Here is a 23,575-nt window from a genome sequence, read left to right as displayed (position 1 = left end):
GCTCGACTGAAACCATTCATGGTGGTGCTCCAGCATGGCTGCAACCTCATGACTGAAATAAAGTAAAAGGTAAAATGATGGCCCTCATCTGGAATTGAACTCCGTTATAGAGAAACTGAAGCCCAATCTACAGCTTATTAGGCACCATTAACCTCACCTCAAGGACTGAAGAAGGTCACAGATGTTGAAATAAGAGGGTCATCGATTTAATGGACCTCCCAATGTCTTCTTTCTAAGTCGATTGGCCGCTATCAGCTTGTTTCGATCGCCATTGAGACTTCGGGTGTTCTCTGACCTCGAACTACCGGCGGCTCGTCTCAGAAATGAGGCCCGATGCCTGCTGCAGTAAGTGCCGCTGACCCTTTTTTGCAGCAACACCATCGCGGTCATATCCGCAGGGCGCGGCTGAAGCCGCCTTTTTTTCTGGCCCAAGCAACCATCAACTCTCTCCCCATCATCTTTTGCTTCTTTTTCTTTATTTCCTTGTCATTAAATCGTGATTCAGTCTTCAAGGCTGGTCTATTGCCGGTATTTAATAAAAAACCTAGAAAATAAAAATGAATTTATTGATTATTGAGGACATGAAACGAAAAGTAATTCAATAAAATAGATCAAAGGCATTTTTTATTTGACTTCGTTCGTTTCTGCTGTTTTTCTAACTTTTTATTTTTTATTTGTTTCACCCATTTGACAGCTGCCATGCTGGAACACCGCCTTGAAGGGTTTTAGCCGAATAAATGATTTTCAAGTTCGGAAGTTATTTTATTGTTTAATTTTTGGCCAAACTACTAAGTTATGGGAACGTAGACAAGCCAACACCGGTTCTCAGACGATGGGTCCGTGTGAGTACAACTCACTTTTGAGTACAAACTCACGTTTCAGTAGAACTCACTTGAGTACAATTCATTTTTGGGTGCAGCTCATTTGTGCTAGCTTAGACTGAAGCAACGTGAAATAAAGTGTCTTGCTTAAGGATACAACACGCCGCAAGGTATCGAACTCACAATATTACGACCATGAGCCTAATACCCTAACCACTTAGCCAGGCACCCACGCTATAGCAAAAGATACTTTTCCGTGGTGCCGTGACAGCCAGCGATTTGCAAAGCGAGCTCCTTAATCCCGCAACTCTGCCTAGGAGCCAATGAGAAAGGCACTTCTATGTGGTTAGTCGTTCTGCGTGAAATTGCAGCCAAATGCCCTTCAAGTTTCACGCTGACGTCTTGAATTAAGAAGGACATAGGCTTGATATTCTGGGTCCTAGGTTTCATGAACACAGAAAAACTTGATGGTAGCCACGGCTGGGATGCATTTTATCATAGGTTTTTATTGGATCAAGCCTGGCCTTGGGTTAAGCAAACAACAGTAGCAGCAACAAAAACAACAACAGCTTTTCTGCACAGCGAAGGTAAATAAATGATGAATATATAATAATATACACACATTAATCCACACAATATATACAAACGTACACACATGCAGACATAGATACATACACACGCATACATACATATGTAATATATATATATATTATATATATATATATATATATATATAGGCGCAGGACTGGCTATGTTGTAAGTAGCTTGCTTAACAACCACATGGTTCCGGGTTCAGTCCCACTGCGTGGCAACTTGGGCTGACCAAAACCTTGTGAGTGGATTTGGAAGCTCGTCATATATATATATATATCTATATCTATCTATCTATATGTATGTATATATATATATATATATCTATATATATATATATATATAATATATATATATATATATATATATATATATATGTATGTATATGTTTGTGTGTCTCCCTACAATTGCTTGACAACCGATGTTGGTGTGTTTACGTCCCCCGTAACTTGGCGGTTCGCTACAGAGACTGATAGAATAAGTACTAGGCTTACAAAGAATAAGTCCTGGGGCCGATTCGTTCGACTAAAGGCGGTGCTCCATCATGGCCGCAGTCAAATGACTGAAACAAATAAAAGATAGATGGATGGATAGATAGATAGATAGATAGATAGATAGATAGATAGATAGATAGATAGATAGGCTATCTTATAATATATATGTAAGTTTCTACACACACGTACGCGCATGGTCCAATGAGCTGCTAGATATAGCAACCAAAACACCCCTCAAAAAATGACGAATCCATTGTTGTGGATGCTTAAACAGAAAGCTACCTCTCTCTATCTTAATCGTATAAGTCTGCTTGCCTTTATCCAAAGAATTAGAATAAACCACGTATCTGATGACGCTGTTGTGCCGAACAGTTGTTTTAATAAAGTGAAATTCGACTCCCACTACTTCCCAATATATGGTGTTACATAAAAGCCAAGGTTTGTAAAAGCATAGACTTGTGTCAAATTCCCAGCTCCACCCTAATTCGACAAAAAGAAGTTTACTTATGATCTCTATTATAAAAGAACACTGGAAAGTTATATGGAAGCACAGAAGAAGCGAAATTTTTATCGTATGTCAGACAGTTTAGGTGCCCTTTCCACCCTAATTGAGTTGCAACAATATGCGTTATACATACATACATACATACATACAGACATACAGGCACACATACAGGAATACATACATACATACATACATACATACATACATACATACATACATACAGACAGACAGACAGACAGATAGATAAATAGATAGATAGATAGATAGGTAGATAGGTAGATATATATACATATATATAGAATACACACACACACACATGTATATATACTATTTTATTCTGTTATTCTCTTACTTGTTTCAGTCATTTGACTGCGGCCAAGCTTCTTTCAGTTTCCGTCTACCAACTCCACTCACAAAGTTTTGGTCGGGACGAGGCTATAGTAGAAGACACTTGCCCAAGGTGCCACGCAGTGGGACTGAACTCGGAACCGTTTGGTTGGGAAGCAAGCTTCTTTATTACCCACAAGGGGCTAAACATAGAAGGGACAAACAATGACAGACAATGGGGTTAAGTCGATTACATCGACTCCAGTGCGTAACTGGTACTTAATGTATCGACCCCAGTGCGTAACTGGTACTTAATGTATCGACCCCAGTGCGTAACTGGTACTTAATGTATCGACCCCAGTGCGTAACTGGTACTTAATGTATCGACCCCAGTGCGTAACTGGTACTTAATGTATCGACTCCAGTGCGTAACTGGTACTTAATGTATCGACCCCGAAAGGACGAAAGGCAAAGTCGACCTCAGCGGAATTTGAACTCAGAACCTAACGGCAGAAGAAATACGGCTACGCATTTTCCCCGGCGTGCTGACGTTCCTACCAGTACTATCACACAGCCACTCCTGCGCCTATATATATATTTGCGTGATGTGGTTTGTTGATCACGCTGCAAAAATATATCTCAAACTTTTTGATATCCATACATAGACATATGTGCGGTGTGCTTGCGTTTGTATGCTTATATAAGGAAGTTTTATCAGACTTTACGTCAGTGTTCACATTATGACTTCCATCCTTATATTCTATCATTCTTTATTCTTTTCATTGCTTCAGCCATCGGACTGTGGTCATACTCGGGCATACACTTCGATGGATCTACTTCGATATTACTGTCCCAAAGGCGGCGAGCTGGCAGAAACGTTAGCACGCCGGGCGAAATGCGTAGCTGTATTTCGTCTGCCGTTACGTTCTGAGTTCAAATTCCGCCGAGGTGGACTTTGCCTTTCATCCTTTCGCGGTCGATAAATTAAGTACCAGTTATGCACTGGGATCGATATAATCGACTTAATCCGTTTGTCTGTCCTTGTTTGTCCTCTCTGTGTTTAGCCCCTTGTGGGTAGTAAAGAAATAGATATAGAAATACTGTCCCCTGTAGTTGCTTCAGCTTCGTATTTATTTTGTCGAAAATTAGTTACTTTTCTACGTAAAGAGATGCAATTCCGGTTACTGCCATACGTTTAGAAAATATACACATTGCTTGGAAATGAATAGAATGAGATTGTCGTGTACGAATAAAGGAAGCGTAGTAATGGGATTTAACAGCTTTTCATACTATAATGTGCCGACTACATAGAAAAAAAATACACGTAGTCAACATGCTTACTCACGGTCGTGTGTGTGTGTGTGTGTGTGTGTGTGTGTGTGTGCGTGCGTGTGAACTTGCACGCTAATATCGAACACTGACAATGAGTGCTCGACACCGCATTGGTGGATAAATACTTTCTATACTTTCTATATCTGGGTTAACAAAATAAATAAATAAATAAATAAATAAATAAAACAATTGATTCATGTGAACATCTCTTCATAGTTGTTCAAGCGTGCCACATGGGAAAATTATCAAGCTCAATATACGATATAGGAAAAGATTTACACAGCGTGAGACGACTGTTGTTATCGTTAGGCCTAACTCATCGTAAAGTCAATACCACCATGACTGATATCCAATCTACAGTGGAGAAGGCTAGCCACTGGGTTTGGTTAAAAAGAGACGATGAGCGATGGCTAGAAGTATATTGAGTTCTTCATAACCAGCTGATCTAGCAAGCGGGGCCTCATATCAGTGAGGGGGGGCCGGTGCGCATTGAGGCCGTCGAGAGGTAGGCCCCGAAACGGCGCGCATTCTCTCCTGATGACCCCATACACTTGCTAGCTTCCGGTATACGGAGCATTTAACTGGTAGCACTTGCATGTGCAAGTTGTTTGCAAGACATTTTGGATGAGCATATATATATATATATATATATATATATATATAATAACAATTTAATAAATAAAACATATACATACATACATACATATATGTCCATACTCTCTTTTTTTTTTTTTACTCTTTTACTTGTTTCAGTCATTTTTGACTGTGGCCATGCTGGAGCACCGCCTTTAGTCGAGCAAATCGACCCCGGGACTTATTCTTTGTAAGCCCAGTACTTATTCTATCGGTCTCTTTTGCCGAACCACTAAGTGACGGGGACGTAAACACACCAGCATCGGTTGTCAAGCAATACTAGGGGGACAAACACACACACACACACACACATACATATATATATATATACATATATACGACAGGCTTCTTTCAGTTTCCGTCTACCAAATCCACTCACAAGGCATTGGTCGGCCCGGGGATATAGCAGAAGACACTTGCCCAAGATGCCACGCAGTGGGACTGAACCCGGAACTATGTGGTTGGTTAGCAAGCTACTTACCACACAGCCACTCCTGCGCCTATATGTATATATACATGCATATATGAGTACAGGACACCACAAATAAACGTAGAACACAACGAGAAACGAAAACATAAAACCAAACAAGGAAACGGACCATTTTTTTTAACATCGAAAAAACAGAGTACAAGACAACCAGCACAAGGAACATTCCCCTTCTTCAGCTGCCCCTGTTTCGACTCAATGCGTTTACTTGGAAAAGGATGCGTGGCGTTCGATCATATAATAATATAAATAATATATAAATATATGCATATATACATACATATATGTACATACCTACATATATATGTATATATACATGCATATATGGATACAGGAAACGCGGAGTTGATGAAACAGGGACAACTGAAGAAGGGGAATATTCCCTATGTTATATCTCTTTTCTCTTTTTCTCTTTTACTTGTTTCAGTCATTTGACTGCGGCCATGCTGGAGCACCGCCTTTAATCGAGCAACTCGAACCCAGGACTTATTCTTTGTAAGCCCAGTACTTATTCTATCGGTCTCTTTTTTGCCGAACCGCTAAGTGACGGGGACGTAAACACACCAGCATCGGTTGTCAAGCAATGCTAGGGGAACAAACACAGACACACAAACAAACACATATATATATATACATATATACGACAGGCTTCTTTCAGTTTCCGTCTACCAAATCCACTCACAAGGCATTGGTCGGCCCGGGGCTATAGCAGAAAACACTTGCCCAAGATGCCACGCAGTGGGACTGAACCCGGAACCATGTGGTTGGTAAGCAAGCTACTTACCACACAGCCACTCCTGCGCCTATAGCCACTCCTGCGCCTATATGTCTCGTTTCTATGTTTTTGTTTTTATGTTTTCGTTTCTCATTGTGTTCAACGTCTTTTTGATGTCCTGTACCCATATATGCATGTATATATATACATATAGACGCAGGTATGTACATATATGTATGTATATATGCATATATTTATATTACTATTATATATATATATAGTAAAACTGAGAATGTGTGTCTGTCTGCGTGTTTGTATGTGTGCACAACTAAAACTCGGGAACTACCCAACGGATTTCATTCAAATTTTACACATGCTTTAATTAGGGTTCATGCAGTGTCATGGGTAAAAAAAAATCAATTTCTCGCTTAATGCGAGCCCGGAGCAATCTCTTATCTCGGTTTCCGTATTACCTGTCAAAAGTTAAACAATAACATTTCTATTAATACTTTCACTATTATATGGTTTCAATTTCAGGTACTTTCAATATGCATTTACATGCATGTCTGCATATGTATGTATGTATGTATGTATGTATGTATGTATGTATGTATGTATGTATGTATGTATGTGTATGTATGTATGTATGTATCATGTATGTATGTATGTATGTATGTATGTATGTATGTATGTATGTATGTATGTATGTATGTATTCATGTATGTATGTATGTATGTATGTGTGTATGTGTATGTATGTATGTATGTATGTATGTATGTATGTATGTAGTGAACTCCTACCGCCTTCTAGCGACGGGACTAGCAGACCAGCCTGGTTTCGGGCTATTTCTGCCTCTCTTCAGTACTGGACATCTCGTCCGCTAGAGATGAATTTTTATGATAATTAATATCGTACATAGAGGGGACAAAACAGGACAATACACACGATTATTGTTATTATGCGTTCATATGATACTTAGTTTTTAAATGGAGGGCGGGGATTAAACCTGATTGGCTGAAAAGCCCGGCGACTATACCTTTTCTTTTTCCCATACGGACTAAGCAGGGTCACTTGCAGCCACCTTTCTTACCACAGCCTTCCATCTTTTCTCGGACACACCTCGCGACTGGCATCTCTTCTCCAGCCTTATTTTGCTCTTCAGATGATATCTAAAGTATGACTGCAAACTAGGGCCAGAGATGAAGGATCCCGTCACAAGTCCTTGCAATCTGGTCTTCCACACACACTCTTTCAACACTGCAACTGGACAGAGAAAACATGCCTCACCCTCCTTTGAGAGTCCAGTTGGCGGCACAATCTTTACTATAGACTCAGCTGATAGCTGTACTCTGCCTAGGCGTGACAACACGTGTTCAACGTAAATTATCAAGCCTGAAAGTTTCCGGTACTGTACAAAAGCGTGCCAGACGGTTCCATACTCCAGCCCACATCTTGGACATGCCGTTGGCACTGACATTCCGTGCCTGGCTAACTTATCGCGAACCGGCAAAGCGTTCCTGTAGTACTACCAGGTCAGGGATTTTTGGTAATTATCCAAATACCCCGGCCTAAAAGTTTTTTGGAACAGGTTGGCAAGTTGGTTCTCGTTGAACCCCAGAGCCCCTTGTAGGACGTCATCATTTTAAAACTCTACCAGCCCTTTATACAAAACCGAGGTGGTATTCCCACTGCCGGCCTTGCCCATCTTGTGGATTAGCACGAGTGGCTGTCGACACTCCTTTTGCCATTCTGTCAAATTACGTCTATTAATAAAACTGGGTTTGAATCTTTCCAAAGAAGCTGGTCGCGGAAAGAATCCCTCCGCCAGCGAATTCCACACCTTGTCACCGTCAGTGTAGCGCCAGAGATGTCTCAGCCTCAGCGCATGTCTGCGCATCATTAGACAGGGCATCCCTAACCCACCCTTGCAGCAGACGGAGCGCCTCGCAATTGGCTTTCCTCCTTTCCACAATAAGCGGAAGAGAAGGCGTTCCAACTTGTTTAACTATGAGTCGGGCCAAGAGACAACGGTTAGGTGGTAGGTAATTACAAATGCAATAGGCACCTGTACCGCCTCCACCCTTCCTTTCATGGACAGAGCCTGTCCGGACCAAGTCCGGACTAGGGCCTCCACCTTGTCTGCAACTTCGCTCCAATTTTTCTCCACCTGGGAGTCCGGTCCAAACCAAACTCCAAGCAATTTAACAGGACTATCTGTCCAGTGATCCACGACACTGAACGATATCGACTTGTTCCTCCAGGTGCCGCGATGCAAGCCGATGGACTCGTCCTTTCTAACTTTTTCCCCTGCCACCGCCTCGTATCCTTTGATAGCGTTCTCTACGCAAGGTAGCTAAGCCTCATTGGACACGATGATGGTGACTTTTACCTTCATGATATCTCGTACTACTGATTTCTATTTATTCCTCCTTGAATACATGTATCTACACACGCACACACGGTTTTCATGTTCTTATATCTTACTTCATGTACATTTTATATCTTATTTTTATTATACTTTTTTATTATCTTTTATTATTTTTTTTATTATTTGAATTTTTTAATAAAATAATGTATCCCATCCAAGTCTTATAAATCGCTGTAAGCACGATTTAGTTTTCGAATGTAAAGTACTGACAACTGAAATTTTTATCTTGTACAACAACTTTTTTATTACTCCTTAGCTCATAAACGAGCACAAAAAAGACAATTGTACTATACATTAAAATTTCTCGTACACACACACACACACACAACACACACACACACAAACACACAAACACACACACACACATACGCACACAGATATATATATATATAAATGTGTACGATATACCAGAATAAGGCAAAGCGATAAGGGAACGTATACACGGTTATTCAATCTGCTAAAAATAGCTGCCAAATCTACCATAACATCATAAACGAGGAAGGATACATTGACTAAAGTAGTCTAGGTTATACTATCCACCTTTTGTGCCAAGAAAGGTGAGATAGTTATGACTCACACACCTTTGACCATAGGTGCACTCAGCCACCTCTGAGACGGTGTTAAACAACTTGAGCATGACATTTATGTATTGAATATAATGCATCTTTATATTTTGAAGAAAAAAGTTTATCTGATTAAACGAAGCTTCAGTTTGAAAAACATAATTTGATTACATTATGGTTCGCCACTTCCACTAATATTGTTGTGTAGTGTTGTGGCAACATATTTACAATAAATTCGATAATGATGTTTAGTTCATTCTAATAATATTTTGCATTTAAATTATAGTTACTAACAGTTTTCATGATTATTGATTTTTAACATAGGAAGATGGCGGTTATAAGCTTTTGTTTGTTTTGTGTGAAGTGGTAATGGCGGGAAGGAGATACACGTCTTCTGCCATTGATGTTGAAAATTTTCCAGTAGCACTAAACAGATTCTGAATTTAATACATCGATTTCAGTAACTTATTCTTGTGACTGGTCTGGAAGGTCGCTTGTATCATTAACAATTCGCAAATGACGATATTTCCCTAAATTGTTTGTAGTTCCTGTATATAGAAACCTTATGTTGTGTAAAAACATTTTTTCGGTGACAAAAGTAACTTATTATCCAGCATACAAATCGGGTTTTTCAGGCAAAAATTTACGGGCAAAAATGGAAGCTCGGCACATCTATCACCAAGACAACTTTGGAGGACCAAACATTCCATGAGAAATGCAGCAGGATTTGGAAAAGTGGCAACGATGTTTTAATACCGGAAAATACGGTACGTGAACACTTTTAAGGTGCAATTTATGATGCATCTCAATACAAACACTTAACTCCAGTTTCAAAATCATCCATCAGTATTTTTTTTTACTTACCTTTTATGATCTCTCGTGCTTTATGTGTTACAGTTTCTATTTTGTTAAACCATTCAGCTTTAAACAAATGTCCAGTTTATAGCAAAAATGTAGCCGTTACTGGCTTTGCTAAAAATTCTATCTACTTATCCATGAAGCTCTCCATTGCCCTGTCGTGTACATTTTCACAAGAAGAAAGGATGGTATGTTATTTTTCTATCCTTTTTTTTGCACATCATCCACAATTCCTTTACATTTCCCGTTGTTATCGTGCATTTAACATTATTTTTCGCATGAATTCTTCCGTTTCCCTAAGACAATCAACTTATACTGCATTTCCATTTTTGATATAAACAACGTTGCAACAACTTACATATATGAAGACATTCTATAACCACATACACACTCTAATGGCTTTGCCTTCAGTGATTGTTCCCAGCTTATTTCTACTTATTTTATGGTCCCAGAAAGTTAAAGTCGACTGCGACGGTGTTCGAACTCTGAATTTGGTGTAACGCAACAAAATACTACATCCTTTTGGGGTCTGGCGCTCTACCGATTCTGCCATGAATAATTTCTCTGCTCTGCGAGGTCATAATGGGAAAGAGTGCAATGTAATTAGGGCAAAGGTGAAAGGTTGATATGGAGATCCAGTTGAGCAAATAGATTAATTCCAAAGACAAGAACCAGTCGTAGAGTCGACTAAAAGGAGCCAAGATGTATTATAAGACAAACTGGCTGTAAGGGAAGAGGAGAGATGGGAAGATGATAGGAGAGGAGAAAGAGAGAGAAAGAGAGAGATATAAAGAAAGAGAGAGAGAAAGAAGAAGGAGACGGAGAGAGAGAGAGAGAGACGAAGGGAGAAGAGGGAGTCAGTGAGAGAAGGGCAACAGAGCAGTTAAGTTACATAGCAACTACTGAAAAACTTTTCTAAAGCTGAGGCTGGTAATAAAAGAAAAGAGAGAGGTGACAGTGAGAGAGAGAGAGAGAGAGAGAGAGAGAGAGAGAGTAGCAGCAGAGCAGTCATGTTATTATGTGGCAATCAGAGGGGAAACTCTTGTAGTTTTACTCTAATATAAACTATAACATGGAAAACATTTCCAAATGTGAATTTAGATATGTAAAAAGAACAAAAAGGGCTTTGTTGTTTTTGCGCGTCAGACTTAGAAACTCGTTTGCCTATTGGGTCAGAAAACATAAATATAGACATAAATAATGGTTTTGAATTTAGGCACATGATCAGCAGCTTCTGAGGGGAGGGGTTACAGTCAAATATATCGGCCTCCGGTTCTTGACCGGCACTAATTTTATCGAAAGGGGTGAAAGGCAAAACCGACCTCGGTGGAATTTGTGCTCAGAATATAAACACGGACGAAATGCTGCTAAGCTTTTTGTCTGGTATGCTAACGGTTCTGCCCGCTCGCTGCTTTTAATGGTCTCGAATTCTGGCACAAGGCCAGTAAGTTTGAGGGGAGGGGTAAGTTGATTACATCGCCCTCCATTACTTGAGTGGTACTTATTTTATCGCCCCACACCCACTTCGAAAGGGGTGAAAAGCAAAGTCGACGTCGGCGGAATTTGAACTTAAGACGTAAAGTCGAAAGAAATACCTATTTCTTTACTACCCACAAGGGGCTAAACACAGAGGAGAAAACAAGGACAGATAAACGCATTAAGTCGATTACATCGACCCCAGTGCGTAACTGGTACTTATTTAATCGCCCCCGAAATAATGAAAAGCAAAGTCGACCTCGGCGGAATTTGAACTCAGAACGTAGCGGCAGATGAAATACCTATTTCTTTATTACCCACAAGGGGCTAAACATAGAGGGGACAAACAAGAATAGACACAGGTATTAAGTCGATTACATCGACTCCAGTGCGTAACTGGTACTTAATTTATCGACCCCGAAAGGATGAAAGGCAAAGTCGACCTCGGCGGAATTTGAACTCACAACGTAACGGCTGATGAAATACCGCTAAGCATTTCGCCCGGCGTGCTAACGGTTCTACCCGCTAGCTGCCTTTAATGGTCTCGAATTTTGGCACAAGGCCAGTGAGTTTGAAGGATGGGGTAAGTTGATTACATCGCCCTCCATTACTTGAGTGGTACTTATTTTATCGCCCCACAGCCACTCCAAAAGGGGTGAAAAGCAATTCGAACTTAAGACGTAAAGTCGAAAGAAATGCCGCTAAGCATTTTGTCCGGCACGGTAACGATTCAGACAGCCCACCACCTTCAAATGTAGACATATATAACAGAAGTTATATGATACAGAACAAAATATGAACAAAATATGATACAGAACAAAATATGATACAGAACGAACGGTCGTACCATTTATACTAATGCAAGGGATTTGTTCGGTTTAACTAGGTCATATTCTGATAAACATCAAATATGTGATCTTAAAATAAAGGGGAAATGTGATCAACTCCATTGAGTTTCAAACCCACGCAGATAATTTAGTAATGAAATTTGTCATAAAATTTATAATGAAAAGAATTTTTGAACAAACATTTATAGTCATAAATATACATTAAGAAATAAAATATTTTCACGGATGACCTGTTTTCTACATTAACGTAAATAAACTTCATAGAAATATTTGTGTCTATTAATTGCACATTTATTCTCTATTATTATATTTTACAAGAGCAAAAAGCATTTTGCCGATTCAGTAAAGCAACTATTTAGAACAGCAGTTCTCAACCGCGGCTCGCAGGACCTCATGCGGCCCTCAAGTATCTTTCTGGCGGCCTTCGACGGTCTTCTCTCTATAAATGTAATAATTTTTTCTTTAATTGACTTTTGTGTTACTATTTTTGGTGTCCCCTTCTAAGCAGTTCCTGGTTTTGGATCTGGCCCGGATATTTAAATAGTTGAGGACCACTGATTCATAATCATACATTATTTTGCTGAAGTAGCACACATTACAAAAAACTTGACACCCAGAAGATTAATAGCTTCTAAAAAAATATTATTTTTTTAACAAAAAAAAATCTCTTAAAATTTTTGAAAATATATCATTAGTTTTTTTTGCAGCATTTATTCGGTGAGGTCCTTGTGACTGACGCAGTTTCACACTTTTTTTCAATATCAGCGCCCATGGTTGGTAGGAACACGAAAAATGAAGATCACCTCTATTTCAATTTCTAAATGATTACGAGCTTTTGATAGTCAGACTAAAATCCAGTTCAGCTGGGTAAGAAGTAAGAAAGGCAATGAAATGTAATTTCCAAAGCCATGGGAATTTCATTGCGTTTTGACTGTTTGTTCTTAAGTTATTGACCTATGATTAAATTTAGCTTGAATAGATTGATTACTCTACGACTTGATAAGATCATCTTGTAACGTGATATCAACATCAGCCTTTATTCTGAATGAGTCTACTGCCCAACTTGGCACATTCATTTGCAGGAGGTCTTTGAACTTAATTTCCGATTTACTTAGCAATTTCTTTAAGTGCTCAATGTTTATTATAATATCAGCGTCAAGCAGTTCTTCCTCAATAATAGAAGGGGTTAGAAAATGCATCAACTCCTTACAGCCAATATTTATCGTAAAGTTTTCCAAGGAAAGCTCTTGTAACCTCTTTGCAAATTATAAGATCTGTATCTTTGCCTTGTAGCTGTTTGTCAATCAAATTTAGCTTCTCAGATATAATTTTAAGGTAGACTGCGTCACATTTGGCGACAAGGATTTCTTCTCTAAGCTTCTTACAATTCAGAAACATTGCAACATTGTCCTAAAGTTCAACGAAGTGGCATGAGCAATTATCTTCACAGGTTGTCACCGGATGTATGACCTTCAAAGCAGTAACACAATATTTATTACGTACAAGAATTTCTAATGCCAACTTAATACTTTATTCATAAATGATATATTATTTTCGAATCGCCAAGTAAATCCCCACCTTTTTTCTCTCATGACGGAACATTTTGTATGTGTGTATGTATGTTTATGGGTCTAGATTTTAAAGGGTTACGGATGCTAATAGAAAATTTTAGAAAGAAACTGTGTTAGTTGTGAGGTCCCTTCATTGAGCTTGCTCTCCACCCCTCGCGCCATTTAATTCCCAAACTTTTCTGTGGCCTCACCGTACTTTGCCATGACTCCAGGTTGGGAACCACTACTCTACAATACTGCGATTTCTTGGGGGTTTAGAGAATGAAATGGTAAAATATATGAATATTAATGCTTGAGTGGTACCTCAAATACCAGTCCCATTGAGGGAGAAAAGGAAGAAGTCGGCAGCGGTGGAATTTGAACACAGGATGTAATATAACAATTTACATCTTGTATATCAAAAATACGTCACACACCCAATTATGCCACCAATCGCCCTTCATACATCCTCCACCATGCAATATGTAATAAAATTATTGAAATGAGTTTTAAGCTGCTTCATAAACAGAAGGTTACACCTCTCTATAAAGGAGGACACATGAATTTAGGATAATCTCTATTCAGTTCTCATAATTATCATATACACATTGGAAGACCAATAAAATGTCTGAAATAAACACGTAATTACTAAAGATCACGTGTCATGAAGATCACATATCATAAAAATCACATAAAAAGATCATCTCTCCTTGAATACCATATTTCATAAAGAATCATTATCATAAATCGCAAACCTGATAAAAGATCAAACGTCATACAGACATTTACTGATTGGTAAATGTGTGTTACTGCACAGCATTGAAGCATAACAGACCAAAAGATAAATATCAGTTGTATAAAATGACACGAACCTATTTTAGACTGAATGAATAGATTAATCTAACAGAGGAAATGGTATATCTAGCATTGAAATGAATATCGTCAGCAGATATTATTTATTGTAAACAAAGAAAAAAAAAGTTAAAATAAATTACTTCCATGAATAGGACTTGAACAAATGCAGGAAGTTATCCATAAGCACTGAAGCCTTTAGCGCTAACCACTCGGCCACAGTGTTGCAATGATTGGCTTTTACTACAAAGCGGGCCTCCATCTTTTGTTTGTTCCTTCTCAAGCCACGCCTGGCTCATAAGGACCGGTTTGCCGGTTTCCTTGGCGTATAGGTTCCCCCACCTGGACGGGACGCCGGTCCGTCGCAGGTGAGCTGCAAGATGCAGGAGGAAAGAGTGAGAGACAGTTGTGGCGAAAGAGTCAGCAGAAGTTTCGCCATTACCTTCTGCCGGAGCCGCGTGGAGCTTAGGTGTTTCGCTCATAAGCACACACACACATCGCCCGGTCTGTGATTCGAACCTGCGATCCCTCGACCGCGAGTCCGCTGCTCTAACCACTAGGCCATGTGCCTCCACCCTCCATCCATTAATGTACTCGAAATGAAACCTTAGAAAGTTCAAAACATTCTTAATGGCGCCTTTTTGAATTAAAAGGAATTGAGTTTATTGTATGCATACCTACAATCTTCAACACTTACTACATTCCAGAATCCTGATTATATATATGCATGTGTATGTGTGTGTGTGTGTTTGTGTGTGTGTGTGTTTGTGTGTGTGTGTGTGTGTATGTGTATGAGTGTGCGTGTGTATGTATATGTGTATGCATGTGTGTATGTATGTACGTATGTATCTATGTAGGTGTGTGTGTAAGTATATGTGCATGTATGTGTGTTATCTTTTACTTGTTTTAGTCATTGGACTGCGGCCATACTGGGGCACTACCTTGGAGGTTTTCTTTTAAAGTCTGGTACTGATCCTATCGGCCCCTTTTGTTGATCCGCGAATGCATGGAGCCGCAAACAAACCAACACCGGTTGTCAGGTGGTGATGGGGAGGCAGACACAAATACAAACTCACATAAAACCTAGAGATCGATCAGACGGAAAGTGGAAAGATACGACAGATCTTGATTATTGGAATCCTCTTTACTGCCTCCGACGCCGATGTAAGCACAATATCATTTGTGCGATGTGGGAAATATGCCAACAGCATTTCCCAGATGATGTTGGCCTCAACTTTAAATTCATCCAAGGCTTAATCTCCGTGTTATTCGTCCTCTCCTAGAATCATGTTCGTGCCACACTATAACACTAAGACAAGACTATTTCACCTCAACTGGCCTTACTCTCTTTATCATCGTGCCAAAACAATTAAGAAAAGAAAAAGATCTCATCACATTCAAACGGTTCGTAGATGACTTTCTTCAACAAATTCCAGATAAACCCCTTATCTCTGCAAACAATACCTCTTTACTCAAGTGGAGTAGGGTGCCGAAAGAATTAATGTAAGATGAGACAACATGAAATGTCTTTTCCAGGTGGTGCTATTAAGTTAGGTATGGTCAAAGCTAATTATGGCCGAAACTTAACTAAGCATTTAAGTATCTAAGTATAGTAACGGCACAATACATGCGGCAGCATTGGATGTTCATTTAGATAATTGTTGTAGGGTGGAATTTGTTTCTTTTTTTCTCATGTACTTGATATGAAAAAGTATCAGCACCTATTCTTAAGAAGAGGTAAAAAAAAAAAAAAAAAGAAACTAGCACGAGTTTGATCTATGAAAAATAAAAGGAACTAGCACGAGTGGGGTTCGAACCCACGCGGACACTTGTCCATTGGAACTTAAGTCCAACGCCTTAACCACTCGGCCATCGTGCTGTTAATGAAAATACGCTTCTTTTTTCATATACTTGATATGAAGAAGTATCAGCAACTATTCTTAAGAAGAGTTAAAAAAGATAAGCTAGCACGAGTGGGGTTCGAACCCACGCGGACAATTGACCATTAGAACTTAAGTCCAACGCCTTAACCACTCGGCCATCGTGTTGATAACGGAAATTAGCTATTACAAAACAGCATTTTGTTTCTTTATATATTTGATGTTGGATCTATGAAGAAAAAAATAAGAAACTAGCACGAGTGGGGCTCGAACCCACGCGGACACTTGTCCATTGGAACTTAAGTCCAACGCCTTAACCACTCGGCCATCGTGCCGCTAATGAACATACGTTTCTTTTCTCATGTACTTGATATGAAAAAGTATCAGCAACTATTCTTATGCAGAGGTAAAAAAAAATAAGTTAGCACGAGTGGGGTTCGAACCCACGCGGACACTTGTCCATTGGAACTTAAGTCCAACGCCTTAACCACTCGGCCATCGTGCTGCTAATGGACATACGTTTCTTTTCTCATGTACTTGATATGAAAAAGTATCAGCAACTATTCTTATGCAGAGGTAAAAAATAATAAGTTAGCACGAGTGGGGTTCGAACCCACGCGGACACTTGTCCATTGGAACTTAAGTCCAACGCCTTAACCACTCGGCCATCGTGCTGCTAATGGACATACGTTTCTTTTCTCATGTACTTGATATGAAAAAGTATCAGCAACTATTCTTATGCAGAGGTAAAAAAAAATAAGTTAGCACGAGTGGGGCTCGAACCCACGCGGACGGACACTTGTCCATTGGAACTTAAGTCCAACGCCTTAACCACTCGGCCATCGTGCTGCTAATGGACATGTTTCTTTTCTCATGTACTTGATATGAAAAAGTATCAGCAACTATTCTTAAGCAGAGGTAAAAAACAAAATAAGCTAGCACGAGTGGGGTTCGAACCCACGCGGACAATTGTCCATTGGAACTTAAGTCCAACGCCTTAACCACTCGGCCATCGTGCTGATTACGGATATTAGTCATTACAAAACAGCATTTTGTTTCTTCATATATTTGATGTTGGATCTATGAAGAAAAAATAAAAGAAACTAGCACGAGTGGGGTTCGAACCCACGCGGACAATTGTCCATTGGAACTTAAGTCCAACGCCTTAACCACTCGGCCATCGTGCTGATAACGGAAATACGCTGTTACAAAACAGCCTTTTGTTTCTTCATATATTTGATGTTGGATCTATGAAGAAAAAAAAAAGCTAGCACGAGTGGTGTTCGAACCCACGCGGACACTTGTCCATTGGAACTTAAGTCCAACGCCTTAACCACTCGGCCAACGTGCTGATAACGGAAATACGTTATTACAAAACAGCACTTTGTTTCTTCATATATTTGATGTTGGGTCTGTGAAATACGAATTTATTTTGACTTAATACGAAAGTCACATAAATTCAGAAGAGCAGAAAATAATAATTCGAAATGTTTTGTTTTGTAGGGAGAACACATGGGGCAGCAGAAATCGAAGTATGATCATACATAGGAGGAGAAAAGAGGAATGATAGCATCTTGTTCTCTGGACCGGAAGGGTCTTAGGATCTATGCATTTATGTATCTAAGTATAGTAACTACACAATGCACGCTGCGGCACTGCGATATTCATTTTGTTATCGAAAGTAACGTTTCATTTTGTCGATATTCCGAGAATCACATTTGACAAAGCACAAGCATAGATCTATATACTCTTACTCTTTACTCTTTTACTTGTTTCAGTCATTTGACTGCGGCCATGCTGGAGCACCACCTTTAGTCGAGCAAATCGACCCCGGGACTTATTCTTTGTAAGCCCAGTACTTATTCTATCGGTCTCTTTTGCCGAACCCTAAGTGACGGGGACGTAAACACACCAGCATCGGTTGTCAAGCAATGCTAGGGGGACAACACAGACACACAAACATATACACACACTTATATATATATATATATATACGACAGGCTTCTTTCAGTTTCCGTCTACCAAATCCACTCACAAGGCATTGGTCGGCCCAGGGCTATAGCAGAAGACACTTGCCCAAGATGCCACGCAGTGGGACTGAACCCGGAACCATGTGGTTGGTTAGCAAGCTACTTACCACACAGCCACTCCTGCGCCTAGTTGCAAACTTTTCTGGGTTTCTTTTCATTTACCATTTTTCAGGTCAGCCAAAAGCAAATAAATTCAGTGAATATTTCTCCAGAGCAGCATGGCAAGCGAGCTTGCTGGTATATCGTTAAGTATATCGTAAGGCGGCGAACTGGCAGAAACGTTAGCACGCCGGGCGAAATGTTTAGCGGTATTTCGTCTGCGTTACGTTGTGAGTTCAAATTCCGCCGAGGTCGACTTTGCCTTTCATCCTTTCGGGTCGATAAATTAAGTACCAGTTACGAACTGGGGTCGATGTAATCGACTTAATACCTATGTCTGTCCTTGTTTGTTGCCTCTGTGTTTAGCCCCTTGTGGGTAATAAAGAAATAGGTATTTCGTCTGCGTTACGTTGTGAGTTCAAATTCCGCTGAGGTCGACTTTGCCTTTCATCCTTTCGGGGTCGATAAATTAAGTACCAGTTACGCACAGGGGTCGATGTAATCGACTTAATACCTATGTCTGTCCTTGTTTGTCCCCTCTGTGTTTAGCCCCTTGTGCATAATAAAGAAATAGGTATATCGTTAAGTATAAATATTTTAGTATTTCAACTCATGTCGATTGTCCGGAAATATTTCGTCACACATCTGTGACCTCTTCAACGACACTTTCGTTTTCACGTGTGTGTTCTTGCTCCACTTACTCCATTCTGACAGACTGGAGTAAGTGAAGATATAAATAAAAGGTTTCCCGTCCCTTTCGACGACGATGAATATTCAGTTGTGAGATCAACTGCGTTAATTAACCGCTCATTGAATTAGTGTGAATATTCCACAGAGATATGTACCTTTAGAAATAAATGAAAGGTACATGTGGCATGAATTTTGAGTTACAAGCATTTATTCTAAAGAACACAAACACAACTGGAGCTTGAACCTCTGTAGACAAATATTCATTGGAACTTAAGACCAGCGAGTTAATCTCTCGGTCATGAGTTGATTGTTGTAGGGTGGAATTTGTTTTCTCTTGTACTTGATAAGAAAAAGTATCAGTACCTATTCTTAAGAAGAGGTAAACAAAAAAAATGAAATGAATCTAGCATGAGTGGGGTTCGAACCCACGCGGACACTTGTCCATTGGAACTTAAGTCCAACGCCTTAACCACTCGGCCATCGTGCTGCTAATGGACAGACGCTTCTTTTCCCATGTACTTGATATGAAAAAGTATCAGCAACTATTCTTAAGAAGAGGTAAAAAAAAAAATGAAACTAGCACGAGTGGGGTTCGAACCCACGCGGACACTTGTCCATTGGAACTTAAGTCCAACGCTTTAACCACTCGGCCATCGTGCTGATAACGGAAATAAGCTATTACAAAACAGCATTTTGTTTCTTCATGTATTTGGTGTTAGATCTACGAAATACGAATTTATTTTGACCTCGGGGGGCCTCGTCTCAGATGTATTTTATAATTGATGCCAACATCATTTTTGCAATATTAATGGAATATTTTCCACATCAGACAAATGATGTAGCGCTCCCGGCGGCGTTGGAGAGGGTAGAGATTGGGTGTTTTTTAGTCGATCCCAATAGTCAATGCCTCTCATGCTGTCTATTTTTCTTGTTGCTGACATCTTGTGTGTTTCCACTTTCATAATGAGCTGCTTCGTACGGGGAGGCCAGAGTGGGCACCAGTACTCAAGGTGGGTTCGGGCAAAAGTAGAGAATGACGATGGCGTGGTCATCTCTAAACTGGAAAGTTCTCAGAATCTAGGGGTACATCTTGGAGGCCAAGTGAACCTTGTATATATATGTATACATATATACACCCTACGTCGTTAATTGGTTCCGGAGGACACGACTTAAGTCGAAATAAACCATTATCTAAATGTATATACATATAATAATTATGACCTAGGCTAGCCTAAGTTGTTTTTATGTTGGCCTACGAATTCGGTAAATTCTTTGGCAAGCCTTGGCTGCTTTTATATTAGAAAGAAATAATTTCAAATTCTGTACTGTTGCGTACTTCATGGCTGAAGCCGGTGTTACTCGTTGAGTAATATTTTAGAAAGACCGACGTATCTTCGGAAATGATGTAAGTCGAAACGACTTAACCAGTGGTATATGTCTGTGTATATATATATATATAAATTCGTAATATTATATATATATATATATATAATATATATATATATATATATATATATATACACACACATATATTCATCTATATTATCTATATCTATATAGATAATATATAGATATATATATTATCCCTATATATATATTTATAAATCTATATATTCATCTATATCTATATTATATGCTATATATATATATATATATATATATATATATATATATATACACATATATGGCCTGCTCGCTTAGCCAGCGGGGTGGCGTCATTGAAAGCTAAAACAATATATATGTTAAATTTTGTGAAATTTGATTTAGTATTTCTAAATTGAATTTTTCCCTGTAAGTTTGGAATAATATTCCTTCATATTATTATCATTATTATCATTATTATTATTATTATTATTATTATTATTATTATTATTATTATTATTATTGTTATTATTATATATACCTAAGTTCATCAAGACGGTACTCCAGCATGGCCGCAGTCAAACGATAGAGATACGCAGCAAAGATGAGGTCGTTAATGTCTGTCAAATTATAAACATTGTTAACAACGATTCATTTGTGTTATTTGCGCATTTAATCTAATTAGTTAACTAGACTTTCTCCTACTTAATGCTGCAGACGAAGATGTTCGACGTAGCTGAATATTGTGAATTAAGTATTAGAGAGAGAAAAAACAAAAAAAAAAAAACTATTTTCTGCCACAGTTGTCTTATTCTGTTGTAGCTGATTTCCTCTTACTTAATAAATTATCCAGAAACTGCACAATGCAAAACTATGGAGTCTTTTAAAAAGAAAGAAAACGAATCAAGAACTAAGTCGTTCGCGAAAACGAAAGCATCGACATATGTTGTTAAAGTTTCATTATCTTGAGAAGGAAAAATAAAAGGAAAAGGATAACAAAAACAAACAAACAAGCAATATCTTGCTTATCTGGAAAATTAAATGACATGGCGTATAATATATGTCGTCGGAAACTGGATTAAAAGTTTAGGTTAACGTTAAGTCTACTCAACAATTTCATATACTCATACATGCATACATACATAGACACATACATACAAACATACATACATACATAGACTCATATACAGACTTATGTGCATATATATATATATACATACATATATATATATATATGCACAGAAGTGCGTGTATGTGTCTATGTATATATGTATATATGTATATATGTATGTATATATGCATGTATATGTATATGAAATATATACATATATATAAATATATATATATACATATATATAGGTATATATATACATATATATATGTATATATACATATATATACACACATACATATATACGGACATACGTACGTACATACATACAACATATGTACGTATATACATACGTACATACATACATACGTAGTACGTACGTACATACATACATACATATATACATACATACATACATACATACATGCATACATACATACATACATACATACATACATACATACATACGTATGTACATACATACAGGCATGTATGTATGCATATTTATATATATACACACATATATATATACATATATATATGTGTGAGTGTGTGTTTGTGTGTGTGTGTGTGTGTGTGTGTGTGTGTGTGTGTGTGTGTGTGTGTGTGTGTGTGTGTGTGTGTGTGTGTGTGTGTATATGTATATATACGCATGTAGGAAGTCGAAAGTAATCGTAGACGTAAAATAAATGCGTTAATTTTTCTTTATTACTTGATTTATTTATTCATTCATTCGGAAACAAAATGAAAAACTCCATAATAGATAGATGGAACCTAGTTAGCAGACTGTCTGACAAAAGAGCAATAAAATTGTGCACAAAACAGCGACAAAAATAACTCTTAAGATTACAAAGGAAAAAAAAAACGAAATGAAATAAAAGAAAGAAAGAAAGAAAGAAAGAAAGAAAGAAAGAAAGGAAAGAAAGAAATTGCTTATTGGTTTATTGCGAAAATTGTTTCAGGTTGCGTCTGCAAAATTCTTGAAGATTTTCAGAAGTAAATGAGAACACAAGTTCAGCATCTCAAAGATCACTGTATTATCAGCACCAATAAATCCAGATCTGTTTTGTATATAACTTATGAAATATTCTAGGGAATATAGGCGAATCTGTGGAGTCGTGTAGCTTAGTGGTTTGGGCGTAAGACTCATGATCGTAAGATTGTGGTTTCGATTCCTGGACCGGGCGACGTGTTGTGTTCTCGAGCAAAATACTTCATTTCACGTTGCTCCAGTCCACTCAGCTGGCAAAAATGAGATAATTCTGCGATGGAACGGCGTCCCGTCCAGGAGGAGAATATATACCAAAACATACTAATTGGACATTCGAAAAATATAAATGAATATACTACACAATATACAATACTAATAACGGAGTAACCAAACCCCACATAAATGAATTTAAACAAAAATCACTTATATACAAACACAACACCCTGAACCAAAAATAACGCACACAACTATCAAAACATACACAGAACGTTACAAAAACAACAACCCAACCATGACCGATTTTAAGACCAAGCCCCAACCTAGCTTGAGTTCAGATTCTAGGACCTATAAACACAGCCCTACCTTCTAGGGAACACTAACAAAAGCTTACTTCAACCAATTCTCTTCGAGGAAGAACTTCATGTTCCCTATTCAAATGTCGCCGGTTGGTCTTTGCCTTATATTCCTTCGGTGTCAGTAAAAGTGATGGCGCGTGGCTTAGTGGTTAGGGTCTTCGGCTTCTGGTCATACGTTCGGTTCCTGGCGGCACCTTGTGTCCGTGAGCAAGACATTTTATTCTATGTTGCCCCAGTCCACTCAGCTGGCAAACATTCATGATGTATCTGTAAATCAAAGGGCCAGCCTTGTCACATTGTGTATCACGCTGAATCTTCCCGAGAACTACGTTAAGGGCACACGTGTCTGTGGAGTGC

The 23,575-nt window shown here is 38.7% G+C and overlaps 11 non-coding genes across 11 annotated transcripts; all 11 read right to left on the bottom strand.

The window, feature by feature from the left end:
- Positions 1 to 16,276: 16,276 nt before the first annotated feature.
- On the bottom strand, positions 16,277 to 16,359 carry Trnal-uaa. Its single transcript has one exon. It is a non-coding gene; the product is annotated as a tRNA-Leu (tRNA).
- Positions 16,360 to 16,445: 86 nt separating this feature from the next.
- Trnal-uaa lies at positions 16,446 to 16,528 on the bottom strand. Its single transcript has one exon. It is a non-coding gene; the product is annotated as a tRNA-Leu (tRNA).
- Positions 16,529 to 16,612: 84 nt separating this feature from the next.
- Trnal-uaa lies at positions 16,613 to 16,695 on the bottom strand. Its single transcript has one exon. It is a non-coding gene; the product is annotated as a tRNA-Leu (tRNA).
- An 87-nt stretch (positions 16,696 to 16,782) lies between these two features.
- Positions 16,783 to 16,865, bottom strand: Trnal-uaa. The gene has a single exon. It is a non-coding gene; the product is annotated as a tRNA-Leu (tRNA).
- An 87-nt stretch (positions 16,866 to 16,952) lies between these two features.
- Positions 16,953 to 17,035, bottom strand: Trnal-uaa. Its single transcript has one exon. It is a non-coding gene; the product is annotated as a tRNA-Leu (tRNA).
- An 87-nt stretch (positions 17,036 to 17,122) lies between these two features.
- Trnal-uaa lies at positions 17,123 to 17,209 on the bottom strand. The gene has a single exon. It is a non-coding gene; the product is annotated as a tRNA-Leu (tRNA).
- Positions 17,210 to 17,296: 87 nt separating this feature from the next.
- Positions 17,297 to 17,379, bottom strand: Trnal-uaa. Its single transcript has one exon. It is a non-coding gene; the product is annotated as a tRNA-Leu (tRNA).
- Positions 17,380 to 17,464: 85 nt separating this feature from the next.
- Positions 17,465 to 17,547, bottom strand: Trnal-uaa. Its single transcript has one exon. It is a non-coding gene; the product is annotated as a tRNA-Leu (tRNA).
- An 81-nt stretch (positions 17,548 to 17,628) lies between these two features.
- Positions 17,629 to 17,711, bottom strand: Trnal-uaa. The gene has a single exon. It is a non-coding gene; the product is annotated as a tRNA-Leu (tRNA).
- A 1,872-nt stretch (positions 17,712 to 19,583) lies between these two features.
- Positions 19,584 to 19,666, bottom strand: Trnal-uaa. The gene has a single exon. It is a non-coding gene; the product is annotated as a tRNA-Leu (tRNA).
- A 90-nt stretch (positions 19,667 to 19,756) lies between these two features.
- Positions 19,757 to 19,839, bottom strand: Trnal-uaa. The gene has a single exon. It is a non-coding gene; the product is annotated as a tRNA-Leu (tRNA).
- Between the last annotated feature and the right edge of the window lie 3,736 nt (positions 19,840 to 23,575).

This window comes from Octopus sinensis, unplaced genomic scaffold, assembly GCF_006345805.1.
Source record: "Octopus sinensis unplaced genomic scaffold, ASM634580v1 Contig18469, whole genome shotgun sequence".
In the NCBI taxonomy this organism is placed as follows: Eukaryota; Metazoa; Mollusca; class Cephalopoda; order Octopoda; family Octopodidae; genus Octopus; species Octopus sinensis.
Note: the sequence above shows the minus strand (reverse complement) of the source record. Positions and strands in the feature narration are given on the sequence as shown.